This window comes from Danio rerio, chromosome 7 (assembly GCF_052040795.2).
Source record: "Danio rerio strain M-AB ecotype USA chromosome 7, GRCz13ab, whole genome shotgun sequence".
Taxonomy (NCBI): domain Eukaryota; kingdom Metazoa; phylum Chordata; class Actinopteri; order Cypriniformes; family Danionidae; genus Danio; species Danio rerio.
The window spans coordinates 20,920,810-20,934,497 of record NC_141027.1 but is presented as its reverse complement, the minus strand read 5'-3'; the positions used below and the strand labels follow the sequence as shown (position 1 = coordinate 20,934,497).

The 13,688-nt window shown below is 33.8% G+C and overlaps 1 long non-coding RNA gene across 1 annotated transcript; it reads left to right on the top strand.

Moving 5' to 3' along the window:
- Positions 1-7,974: 7,974 nt before the first annotated feature.
- Positions 7,975-10,150, top strand: LOC141375345 (uncharacterized). Its single transcript, XR_015495548.1, has 3 exons — positions 7,975-8,110; positions 8,222-8,298; positions 9,621-10,150. It is a non-coding gene; the product is annotated as an uncharacterized LOC141375345 (long non-coding RNA).
- The last annotated feature ends 3,538 nt before the right edge of the window (positions 10,151-13,688 follow it).

Sequence of the window (13,688 nt, the reverse complement as noted above, 5' to 3'; positions counted from 1 at the left end):
ACACATTTTCTTACAAGTCATCACAGTCAGCAAAGTGTTTATCACCGGTTTACATGCGCTTTTTAGTGCTTCACCTGCTCTCATGTGTGACTTTTGGTAATCTCTGCTAATGGATTTCACACTTAAATACACTAAACAAAATGATTCATTGGATTTACTCAATTTTTTAAGGTAAGTGCTTGCAAACAATTTATACGTGTTGATTTTAAACAAACAAAGTAAGTTGAACATGGCTAAATTTCATTTGTTTGTTTAAATTCAGCTCATATAAATTCTTTGCAAGCACTTATCTTAAAATAAATAAATAAATAAATGCATTAAATGATTGTTTTCAATGTACCCACAAAGAAAGAAGCTGTGTTTTCTTTGCAGGGAAGAAAAAAGTGGTATCAAACACAAAATTAAACAGAAATTTAAAATGGTTCCCATATTTATGGAGAAAATAAAAAGATAATTTATAGAGAAACCGATTTATTTGGCAACACTTTATTTTAAGTCACGATTCACAGTATTAACAAACACTTAACATCACTACTTGCTTAATAAACTACTAATTAGCTGTTTATTTATAGTTAGTAAGGTAGAAGTATTGGGTAGGATTAGGGATGCAGAATAGAATCAAACTTTATAACTACTAATGAACAGTTAATATCATAATAAATAGGTAATAAATTAATAACCTAACTTAAAGTGTTACCAAGTTTTTTGTAATCGGTAAGAAGGCAACATATTTAGGAATCACGGTAAAAAAGTAAAAAAAAAAAAAAACCTGAAACTGCTGGTTAAATAGTCACTCAAAAGTCAATGTCCTTCGTGCATCATTAGCTCAGAGGATCTCAGATGTGCGAGTGTCTCCGACGTTGATTCACATCGCCAGTTATCAGGCCTTGAAAGTAACAGATTTCCTGTGAAACGTGTTTATTTAAGATAATGACTGATAAAAGCATTCGGTTTAATGTTGGTTACAATTAGTTCTTCCCACATTATTCATGTCAGGGGCTTACGCACATGTTAACCCCTCTCGGCTTTACAATGCTGAGGGGTTTATGGTTGCCATTAGTAACATCATTTTATAACAGTATTGAGGTTACTAATTAACTGCTCAAGCAAATGATGAGAAGAGATCTGATGCAGACATTCTTGTGAAGCCCTTCTCTCGTCTGTTTTTCTGTCTGGGATTTACTTTAAGCTGATCGAGTCAGGCAGCGAATTTTAATAGCAGAGTTAAAATCTGATTGGTTGTAATTTCTCTTATTGATCTTTATTTTAAAATGTAATAATAATAATAATAGTCTAATGCACCTAGTATGCTCCAAAAATCACGTTTTCTGTTGAAACTACTTATTTTAATTGAGATGAAACAACACAATTTGTGTGTTGTTGTTTTTTTGCGACAACGTTTTATGTTCAAACTAAATTTGTAAAAACTAGTAAGTTAACTTAATTCCTTTATGCTGTCGCAACACAAATAGATAGTGTGGAACCCAGCAGTTCTTACAGTGTACTGCAAGATTGGCATTTTGAATTAGTCACAGATACACATGCTTTTCTGGGTATTTAATTAAAATGATATTTAATCCCCGTCTTGATGTCATGATGATAAAGAAATCATAAAAAAACAGATTTACAGCACCTCGGGTTCAGAGCTCAAACATCATTGTGCTCATTTCCTTGTTTACACATTATAAATTAGGCTAAAGCAATTACATTGAGTACTTTTTCTGTGTAGGAATAAAGGCCAACAAACATGTTCAGTTTATGCTTGATTACACGGACATATCTACAGTCTGAAAATGATGAAACAATTTTTTTTTAAGAGAAGACTTCTGCTTAGCAAGAAGTCTTTATTCGATCAAAAATACATTCATTCATTCATTCATTTTCCTTCGACTTAAGCTCTGCTCACACTGTGAGATTTCAGCCACCATTTTGTCATCTGAGACAAATTTGGAAAATCCTAAAAGATTCCCAGAATCCTAGGCTGAAATCGGTGATCTTTGATCATTGGTTTGACATTTTTACATGACCACTTAAAGCCTGTTGCGATCAGATTTTTCCTCTGATGAAGTTCTGGCAGCGTCAGAAGATTTTAGACACATTCCTGCAGTGTGACAACAGCTGTGATGAGCGTCAATACGGGAGCGAATAGGAGGTCCGAATTTGATGACGCAATCCATGCGACAATTCAAATCACCGAACAAAAAAAAATGTTTTACACAGCGGATGCTCTTCCAGCTGCAACCCAGTACTGGGAAACACCCATACACACTCATTTACACACATACACTACAGCCAATTTAGTTTATTCAGTTCACCTATAGCGCATGTCTTTGGACTATGGACGAGGAAACATAAGCATTTTATGTTTTCTTAGTTTAGTGGCTAATTAGTTTGAATTCGTACTAGTTCAGCCATATGAAAATGTACGATTTTAAAAAGACGTGGCACCCAACCCTACCCCTAAACCCAACTGTCATTGGGGGATCAGCAAATCATACTAAATTGTACAAATGAGATCGTACGTATTCACATGAATTAGCCACTAAATTAAAAAGTTACAGATTGCTGTGAGATATTGTGGGGGAAACCGAAGCACCCGGAGGAAACCCACATAAACACGGGGATAACATGCAAACTCCACACAGAAATGCCAACTGACCCAGCTGCGACTCGAACCAGCAACCTTCTTACTGTGAGGCGACAGTGCTAACCACTGTATAATATAGTGACTAATTTCTATGTATATTGAAAACATTCCTGTGATTGCAACAGAATATCACTGCAATTTGTAACTTTTTTTATTTAGTAGCTAGCTTGCATTAATTTAAACCATGCGAATCATACATTTTTAGTGAAGTCAGTGTTTAGCTGTGTGGTTTGGGGGCATGAATCTTTTTTTTTTTAACTGTATGCTTTTGTGCAAATTATGTAGGAATTAGACATTTTTCTGACAATAATTAAAATAGTTAGCTTAAAGTGTAAAAAATGCTAGGTTCCTCACAGATCCTTTTCTCTTTCCAACACAAATCGTTAAGTCAACTTAATAGTTTTTACAAACTTAAACAGATTTAACATAAAACAATTAAGTTGACCCAAAAAGTAGTTTAAATAAGCAGCAAAATCATTTTTCAGTGTTTTGTTTTCATTTCTTTAATTTCTGGTGATTTAAAGCTGAATTTTCCAGTCAGCAGTTTTTGACATGTCATTCATTTTTTTGTTGTTGTATTTTTATAGAGTATTCACAGCGCTTCACTTGTTCCACATTTTTTTTATGTTACAGCCCTATTCCAAAATGGATCCAATTAATTTATTTCCTTACAATTCTACACACAATACCCCATGAGGACGATGTGGGGAAAAAAAGATTTTTTGAAATTGTTGCAAATTTATTAAAAATAAAAAACCTGAAAAATAACATGTATTGGAAAAGTGAAGCGCTATGAATACTTTCCGGATGACTGCATTTACTAACATGGACCTATAAAGAAAAATACTAATACAGCATTTAATAATCAATGTTTATTAATGCATTATCCAAATCCAAAGTGCATGTTAACATTAGTTAATGCACTAACAATTCCCAGTATTATTACCTGCCTATTACTAAGCTAAACGTATATGTGCCTAATTCTACCCAATACCTAACCTCATCTAATACCTTACTAACTATTAATAAGCAGATAATTAGTAGTTCAAGCTAAAAGTTTGAATTGTACATTAAAATAAAGTTTGAACACTTACAACTCTCAAAAAATGTTTGCTGTTTGTTCAAACTACTTATTTTAAATGAGCTGAAATAACACAATTCTTGACTTTTTCTGGCACAACTTAATTGATTTCCGTTTAATCCACTTAATTTTGTAAAAGCTAATAAGTTAACTTATTTTAGTGGTTCAGTTGTGGTCCTGCAGGCCCCCCTGCCCTGCATATTTTGCATCTCTTTCTTATTTGACTCACAAGGATCAGTTCATGGATTTCTCTGTTAACGAGCTGATGAGAATCAGGTGTGTTAAGTAAGGAAGACAAACAAAATGGGAGCCCGAGGACTGGAACCCTTAATGACTTAATTTCTTAATGTTGTACCAACACTAATCGTTTGTGTGGAACCCAGTATTTTTTACAGTGAAAGATGAATAAATACTGTAACAAATGTATTGTTTATTAATGTTAGTAAACACATTTAATAGTGGCACCTTATTGTAAACTATTTTCTCTTAATTCCTACTATTATACTATATCAATTCTTTTTGTTACAAAATATTTTATTTTAAATAAATGTTATTATGTGCAACCTTTGGGAGCAGATGATTTATTTCAAAAACATAAACAAGTCATAATATTTAAAATGGTTTACCTAGTGTGTATGTGTGCACTTCATGTCCATGTTTGTTAGCCAAAGTACACCCAAACGCGATCCTGTTCCTGGAAATCGCCATTTTTACCAGCTAGTCTTGTCTCTGATTTTACATGACACACAGGTGTCATTTAAAAGGCACAATGATACTACAGTTACACAATCCCATTTAACACGGTTAACTTGACAGGGACCATTTATCTTTAATAAAGCTGGCATTCCAGTTATTGCTGGCAGCTTTGCCATGCTCAGGATGGCACTCGTGTTAGCAGATCTGAACTGAAGAGTGCTGAGATCTCCAAAAAAATAGGATTCGACCTTGTTACAAAAAGTCTCAGAACTCTTTTATAAGTGTGTTTTACAGTCCCCATAAACACTCGGTCATCAAAAGCATCATCGTCGAGCAGATGCATAGCCATGTGTGAAAATGATTGTGTTTGTTAAAAGAGCAATTAAACTTGAGTTTATAGCAATAGTCAAGCAAGCTGGTGATAAACCTGACCTTTAAAACACAGAACAATCATCAGCTTATCACACAAAGCCGGTCCAACACAATAGCAGCACCTAGTCTAACTGCTGGCCTCGCATTGTTCAACTCAAAATTTTTATTCATTTTAGAACGGTTTTCTACATTAAATGTAATAAATAAAATAAAAAATCATGTTTCATTGACAAATGGATCGACTGATCAGCAAAAGAAAAGCATGAGGGTATCTGTAAAAAGAAACTTGCAATGGTTGTCCCACTTCTGAGTCTGTCTGATTATTAATTCAATATTGATGCTGTTCTGTTTGTTTGTTTAGAATGTGAATGAATGAATCAGGGAATGAATTAATGAATGACTGGTGTTCATCAATTTCAAATTGACTAAGAAGGCTAATTAAATCAAAAAAGGTGGAGCTACTTTTTATTGATAACAAACATGAATTCCAGTGCAAAGCTAACCCCTAAACCATAGACTGTTAAAGATATGGACGCAGTCTCTGTGACGTCCCCCAAAGGTTTTTGAAGAGCGCAAATAAAGCTATATGTAAATAAAAATAAATGAAGCCACAAGTAGGCCATCGCCATTATGTTCACGCTTCATCGTGCCGACTGTGGGTTACCAAAAAAGGTCAAAGAGGCGAAGCGTAAGTGGTGCTACAGATGCCTACTAGCATTTTGCTTAGACTGGCTTTTCTTTGGGAAAATGACCTGTGATTTGTGTGTGTTCTAACCATATGTGCTTGGTTGTATACTATATCAATAAAGTGTTTAATCTTTTTAAAACACTGTTGTAATACATTGAGCCACTAAGCATTGTTTTTATGAAGTTTTTCTACCGGAGGAAAAAGTGAATTACTTCCAAATACTTAAAATATAGTCTGTGTTAGTAAATGCAAGGCTACTTATAAAATACAGGCATAACACTGTATGACAACGCTTCAGGTGACTGTTCTAGAGCCTACAGCTAATCAATCTGTCAGATTCTGTAGTGCATTACAGCTCTAAAGAAATTATAAATGATAAACGATTTTAAGTAAAACATATACATTTATAGAGATGGTATAAGTATATAATTTCAATCCCCTGGGAAATGGAAGTAACTTGAATGGATTGTAAGCACTATTAAGTGCCCAGAGCATGCCATATTATTTATAATTGTATAATTTTAAAAGGCAATTGACTGTAAAGCCACATAAAACAAAACAATAATACAATGTATATGCAGGGTTCAGCGGCTAATCAGCCGGAATCAGCTGAAGTGAAGTGACAGCGACCAGCAAAACCTAGCTGTCACTCAAATGGCTCCGCCCTTAATTATGCAGACTTAATATAACTTACTATAAATGAAACGGACTATAAAAAAAATTCATCCCCTCACAGTTGTCATGAGGGGTAATATTTGCTATATACAACAAAATCGTTCTTTTTACCAGGGTGAAAACACCTCTTTTTCTGCTGCAAAGTTGGCCATTTTAACAATGATGTCAATAGAAATGTGCTCTATTATGGAGCCTGCACTATCAAAATTTCGATGAATTGCAATTCTAGTTACTTCCGTATTAGCTTCACAAGGGAGAGTGGGAGGTTGCCATTTGGTTCAAACCCATTTCGCAAACTCTTTTTTTTTTTTTTCACCATGGTAACCTACACTTTATTTGTCAACCTGAAACTTACTCTGCAACTCAAAGTTTGTTCAACTTGTTTTTGTCCAACAGACCTCATGATTTCTTATTGTGAATATTTTACATGTTGAACATTTAGGATTTGTGATTGGAGATGGAGGAAATTGCCCACAGGAAAATCTGATAAAATAATCTCTAGAACCACCAAGATAATCTAGACAATACTTCAATTGTTGTAAAGGGAGAAATTGGCTTGAAAAACTAGCCGGTAATCTTGTGCTGTCCCCCCAGTCTTACCAGCAGAATTGATAAAGGCAGGAGGAACAAACATTGCCAAAGAAATTCTTAAAATATGCATGGAAATCTTGGAGAGCGGCATGTGGCCGGAAAAATAGTGTAAGTCAATCACATTTATATTTACATTAGTCATTTAGCAAACACTTTTGTCCAAATTGACCTAAAAATAAGGAGGCATTCAGCAGTTCAACATGAAGAAGCAATACAAACAAGAAGCACTACTTCTACAAAGGAAATGCTATTGCTCTGAGAAATAAGATCTACAGTAAGGAGGGTTGGAGTGATTTATTTGTTTGTGTTAAGTGCTTAATGTGTAAAGATGAGTTTTTCGTTGTTTCGTTTAAATGATACTAGTGAATCAGCAGTCTGCATAGAATTGGGAAGATCATTCCACCAGAGAGGAACAATGAATGAAAAGGTTTTGGAAATTGACTGTCTGTGATGGTACTTCAAGGCAGTGCTTACTCGCTAACTGGAGGCTTCTGGAGGGGGATGTACTGTACTGCTCCATAGACTATTAAAATACAATGATCTATTGTTGCTGAATCGTGTAAGTATTTTAGTGACTTTTTCACATGCAGCATTATGTATTGTAGGCAGACTGTTAATGACAATACTACCGTTTACAAACTACAGTGGCACCGCCAGTATCTTGGAGCCATAGTATCACGATACTACCATAGTACCGGTAAACCGTGCAACCCTAGTCAGAAAGTTCAGTGTCCTTTTAAAGACATCAATTGAGACAAATATTTATTCCACTTTTAATGCGCATAAAAGTAAGGCACACCAGCAACAATGCCATGAGTATATTTAATCGGGGGTTGTGTTTATTACTGTTTGGTGACAAGTATAGCTCATGCTTTTGATGACAGGCGCCGGGAGTATTTGGCAGCTTTTATTATTCAAGAACATTTAACTATGTCATGTTAAAGTGTAACATCTGTTGCTAAATGGCATTGCATTGTATCATTGCATGTATTTCTGATTTCTGTTTTTTGTTTTAGAATTTCGCTTAGCCATGTCAATAACACTTTACGTTTTTGTGCACAACAGTGACATCCAGAAGGAAGTCATAGAGGAAACACCAGCTGATGCAAGTGCTGCAGAAGGTTTGTTTTCTTTTCAAAACTTTGTGTGATTTTGTGAATTTGTGTTTTTGAATGTTATTAATGACTAATAATGTTTTGATTGGATCTTTGCAGAATTCAATTGAATATCAGGAAGAAATGTGAGATCCAAGTTCTACGCTGCATTGGACACACACTGCTCGTTTGATTGAAATAAAAAAAAAAACAGGAGAAAATTGCAGAAGAAAACTAGAAGAAATTTTCAACATGTTAATTCAAAGGTATTTTTGTGACATCATCTTTGAATCATAATTTGCATTTGATTGCAATAAATTGCATTTGATGTTTTCATTGGGCTATAATGCATGTCTACCTGTCTTTACTTTTTCAAGGTCATCTGGCAGCAGTTCTCCGGGGTCTTTCAGTCCTTTAGAGGGATGAGTCTAAAGAAATTTTCAGGATGTGTTTTGTAAGTAGTATTATTGTTTCTGCTTTCTTAGACTGGAAATGAAGCAGTCATTCCAGTTTACCTCACTTATTAATAAAAATTTTCAATTTTATAAAAATAAAACAAATGCATTTAATGTAAGTATTTGAAAGTAAGAGGGATGTTATATTATGGCCTTTGGAGCAAGAGCATTGCTATGTTGCAAATACAGCAGCTTGTGCCGTCACAGGGTCAGTTAGCTTCATAGGCCAGTGAAGTAATGAATGCATTTCTTTAATTTTTAAACACACTTGTTTTGAAAAGGAGGAAGATTAGCTTGAAAAAAAAATCTTAATAAGTGTAATACCTATGTAATATGTTGAGAGAAATATAATTTCAGTTGAAAGAACCTGCTGGATTAAGATGTAAAAAGATAGTGTTAAAAGCCACAAAGTCAAAGATGCTCCGTATTATAACCAACCCTGTGAAGTCACCTGCTGTGGGATTGTAGATGGCTGCACCCTTGTTCTAAAAGCCATACTAAAACATCAATTTTCTTATTAAAAAATAGTTATTAATACATTTTTAAAAAGTGTGCTAAATAATGCAAACTTGACTCACTGCTTTAATCTAGCAAAACCAAATGCATTCATGAATTGGTTCCCAATTTATTAAGTTTTCCCTACAAAATATTTATATTGATTATGTAGCACCAATTGGTCTCTCACACATTTGCATTTAATTTCTTGAAAATGTTTTAAAAGTATTTTTACTGCAGTTTGTTTTATTACATTACAGTGTTTCTTTAATTAAAAAAAATCTATTGTTCCTTTAGAATAGTATCATGTTCAAGATACTGGAATTTAGTACCAATCTCTGCTGCAATTTTAAGCAGCAAATTTCCTGCTAACATTTTAAGCACTTTTGAGCACATTTTTAAACAGCACTGTTTTGCCATTCTGTTCACATGCTTAACAGAAATGACACTCAACAATGCTCAAATGTTAGCAGGAAATGGATGTTTTTAAAATTACTATATGGATTGGTAATAAATTCCACTATCATGACAAGCCTAGTAGAAGCAGTACAGGCAAATCCATCGTGTTGGTCTACATTGAAGAAGGAGCACCATAGCAAGGCCTTCTTATAAGAAGCATTTGAATGTAAAATGTACTATAAACACAAATAGTCATGCTAATAAGCAACTAGTTAATAGGGTAATTGGTTCCTACTAAAGTGTTACTAAATTAAGCACAAGGAATTGTATTTTTTTCACCTCTGCTTTTGGTCTCCTGGCCACTACAGGCTTTATTAGTGCCATTTAGAATATCAAACTTTACTTATTTTTCTTTCTCTATTCATAGGATGTAATTGTAGAGTCGGACTTCAGTGCAGAAGATGTTGGCCTGCTGACTGTCGTGTGTGAATATGTCTAAAGAACCTCATTATGGATGCAATGTGGGCCTTTATACTGGAAGGAAAAGAGGTTATGGACTTTGCCACATGCAGTATGTCTCTTTTTTTGCTTTGATTTACACACTGAATTCGGACTACCCAAAGACTTTGAGCAATGCATTTGAATTTGTTCAACGTGTGTTGCTTTTGCTGGGAGGGAAGCGTAATGTGTTTTATTCGGCGAGTGCCTATATACTGCTGTGCTTTATGTTTAAAGGTTCAGGTATAATGGCATGTTTAATTACAAAGTGTTGCTTTTTAACATGTTGCTGTTTGCAGTGTTACATTTAGGACTGCAGCATTTTGGTGTTTAAAACACTTTTTTTTTTTTTACCAAAAAAGTGTATTGTGATTTATAGGGTTGTCAAAAGTATTGAGTTTGGTACCAATCGGTACTGAAATAAAAAAAAAAAAAGTCCATCCATTTCCCACTAACATTGCAAGAACTGATTGGCCATTGTGTTCACATGCTCAGTAGATATGACTGATTGGCTTTGAAGGTCATTATTTTTACCACACTTCACCACTGTTCACCAGGTGCAAAGATACAAAGACACTGGATAACTTCAAAGCACTGTCGATCAGTCGATTCATCACCAGATAGCTTATATGTTAGCTTTTAAACAAATCAGCTATCGACATGGCTTTGAAACACTTCAGTGTCTGTGTAACTTTGTTTGGACTCAGTGAAAAATGGTAAACCTATGAAAGTCACAGCCAATCACAGTCATTTCTGTTGAGCATGTGAACACAGTGGCCAATCAATGGTGTTTAAGAACGAGCTCAGTAGCACTCAAATGCTGGTGGAAAATGGATATTTTTAATATTTCAGTATTGACTGATACCAAACTCAATACTTTTGACCACACTAATGTGATATTTTCTGTAGGAAAATCTAAACTACACAGTCTAACAAATTAGCTTTAAAGCTTAATATCTGTTCCTCTGTGAGTGTCTATATGCTGCCATGTTTAAGGTGCTGGTGCAATGGCATGTTTAATTACACTAATTCAAGTATCTTTTTTCCAAGTGTCAAGTATTTAAAGTTTTTTTGATAGATTTTCAAACCTTTTCGAAAACTTGTGTTTTAGGGTTGAACATGTTTATTATATTTTTTGTCTGTATTGCTGTTTACAGTATATTACAGCACTTTACAACAGGTTTTTACAAAACTGTATTGTGTACAAGTGTATTGTGATACTAAAATATCACAAGTGTATTGTGAAATTCTGCTAATTTTGTCAAATAAAATGTTTACATTTAAGACCTGTATAATGTCATTACTTGTAGGTTGAACTACATATTTTATGTTCAGTTTAATTGAAGAAAATGTGGAAACCGATTGCACGTAGTTTCTTTAGTTGACATTACTTAAAATGGTGGATTAAAACAATGTTGAGACTACTAGCATTCAAGATGTTAACTGAACATGGTAGAACAGTATTAGTTAAATAGAGTTATTAAAATAATCTTACTATAAAACCCTAAGTAAGATTACTAAATAATGACAAGTATGTTAACTAGAATTTTCTATTAAACTTACTTAATTTTTAACAGTTAGTTTACTTTATAAGTTTTAGTTTTCTTACTTCAAGGCAATAATTAAACTTAACTTAAGATTTCCTTGTAAGTTTATATTGCAAAAATAAGGCAATCGGTTTCCAAACTTTTTTTAAGTAAACTGAACATGTTAGAATTTACAGTGCATTCCAAATGTTACTGGGAGCCACTGTTTAGATCTGAGGACAGGTGTGATGTGCTCTGATTTTATGGTTCTGGTCAGAATCCTGGCCGCAGCGTTCTTGATGAGCTGCGACTGACTGTCTTTTTGGGAAGAAAAAATCCACTCTAATGGTGATAAAAGCATGAGCAAGTTTCTTTAAGTTCTCCCTGGGAACAAAGCATCTAATTCTTGCAATGTTTTTGAGATGATAGTATGCTGATTTACTGACTGCTTTGACACGACTACTGAAACTCAGGTCTAATTCCTGAATCACACCAAGATTATAAAATAAATAAATTGATGGACAGACAGACAGACAGAAAGATTCATGATGGAAGGAATTCATTACAGTTGATATTATTTTACAGACTTCCCAAAGCCATGTTGTGCAACACTTGTTTCCTTTAACAGTGAATTACGTAGGAAATCCATATATTTATCTTTCAAGATACGGTATGGCATTTTGCCTATTTTCAGTACTGCTCTCTCCTAATATCTAGTCTCTCATCATCAATAAAATAAGTTAATCACTATAGGCCTTTGTACAGTAAAGGATAAGTCCCTATCTTGTTATTAATGTTAATGCTCAAAATCAATAGGCTTTGTGTAGTTCAAGGAGATTTCACAATAATCTAGATACTTATTGTCAAATCTGTAAGTTTTGGTTATTACTACATGAACTTCAGCCTCCTGGGTGTATTGTTTTGTTAGCATCATCTTTTTTCAGATGAAGAATATTTCTTTCTAAGCCATTAATCATTAATGAAGGATCTGCATGCATTGTGATTCATGGTGTTTAAACTTGCCATAGATATACAGTCTTTTGTGGCCATTTCTGCCGTGTCATCAGTGACTAATTCCTACCAATGTTGACACTTTTAATCTCAGACAGCAGTCAGGTGGGTGGCAGTTATTCAATTAAATAATTGTTTAAACAATATTGGCTATCTTTTAACAATTTCATTATTGTAACATGCATTATTTTTAGTTTAAATGTTTTATTATTAAATATTTTAGCAGACATTTATTTTTAAATTAATTATTTTTAAAATATTCAAAACAATAGACAACAACTACCTAATTAACAATTAGACATTCAAAAAAAAAATTTATAATTAAACAAAATGTAAGCTTACTTTCCCCAACCAACCACCCACCAGTGCTATCTAATGGTAAAGTATGTACTAAAGGTATAGTAAATATATTAATCACAAGTTTGTAGAAAAAAAATTAACTTAATTGTTTCAAATAACAAAATCTTGTCTATCAGTGCAGTGTTTCTCAACCACGTTCCCGGAATACCACCAGCACTGCACATTTTCTATATACAGTGTATTGGGGTATACCTGATTTTTTCCAGATGTAATAACATTGTCAGCCATAATTTAAGAGTTGGAATTTCTTTGTTTTCCAAAGCAAAAGGGTAAGGTTTTTTTTTTGGCAGAGATCAACCCAAATGAAACAAATTGTTGTTGTACCCGTGCAAGACTCAAAGATTATTCGGAAACTCCAAATATAATTAATAAAAGATCTGGTTCAATTGAAATGTTTAATGTATCTGAAAAAAACCTGGAATATTTTGTTCCTGAAACTCTGTAATTTGGGAAACATACCATAAGAATGGGTTGGAATCTAAACATTGACATTTGTCACACAATGGCGACACTTCTGGAAATATTTTATTCAGTTTACACTTGGAAAAATGAAGCCCATGAAGCACTTTAAACTAAATGAGACTTTGCGTTAATGTAACATCTGTGAACCAGTCCAAGATTTGTTCCCAAATTTCACTTGGAATTTCTACTGCAAGTTTTTCTTCCAGGCAGATTTTTGTTGTCCATAGTGCATTATTGCAAAATGAACCACCAATTACTCTGGAATATGTTCTATGCAGTGGATGCCCTTCCACCCACAACCCAGCACTCAAAGTAAACTCACCTATGCATATGCATTATGTATTACAACTCATATGTTTTTAATTTTCTATATTAAAGCAGCTAAATTTAATTTCAATACCCAAATCTATTTTCCATGAAGAAAAAAGATCAATAAGAGTTCTTTACAAACTCTTTGAATGTCGTTTTCCCCTCATCAGTGTGCAGTATTTCATCAATGTTTAATCATTCTGCACCACTTGTTTTTGACTAATCCAGCTTATTATATTTTCTAATGCTAAAAGTACCTGGTGTAAACATTGTTGTATTCATAAAAGTTAAAGCAGCAGGTTCTTATTGTGTGTGTTTGGGGTGTATGT